Raw genomic sequence first — 423 nt, 5'->3', positions numbered from 1 at the left:
ACTTAATATTTTGGGAGTAGCTTTTGACGTAACGTTTCCCTTCCGATAATAAGCGGTAGCTTCAAAATAAACTCTAACCAACGGTTGTGTCAATAAAAATGATAATTTAAATGAAAACACCTAAAGCCTTGGCCTTGAGTTATTGTACGTATCAACAAAGAACTTTTAACTTCCCGCGTTTTTTTTCCCTGTTTGATATTTTGAATAAATAAAACTACTTTTATAAAATAATTTGACAGTAATATTTTTGAAAAGGAAATATGTTAAATGGCAATTTCGAAATACTTTAATTTTAAAGGAAATTTGAAATAAGTGTAACCTAGAGTTCAAAAAACACCCGTTTTGCTATAAATTATTGAATGAGTTTAAACGAAAAACCTGTTGATATACAAATGTAAGTTAAGTTAATTTAAACTTATTCAG

Source organism: Leiobunum rupestre, chromosome 1, assembly GCF_980474605.1.
Source record: "Leiobunum rupestre chromosome 1, qqLeiRupe1.1.hap1, whole genome shotgun sequence".
Classification (NCBI taxonomy): domain Eukaryota; kingdom Metazoa; phylum Arthropoda; class Arachnida; order Opiliones; family Sclerosomatidae; genus Leiobunum; species Leiobunum rupestre.
Note: the sequence above shows the minus strand (reverse complement) of the source record.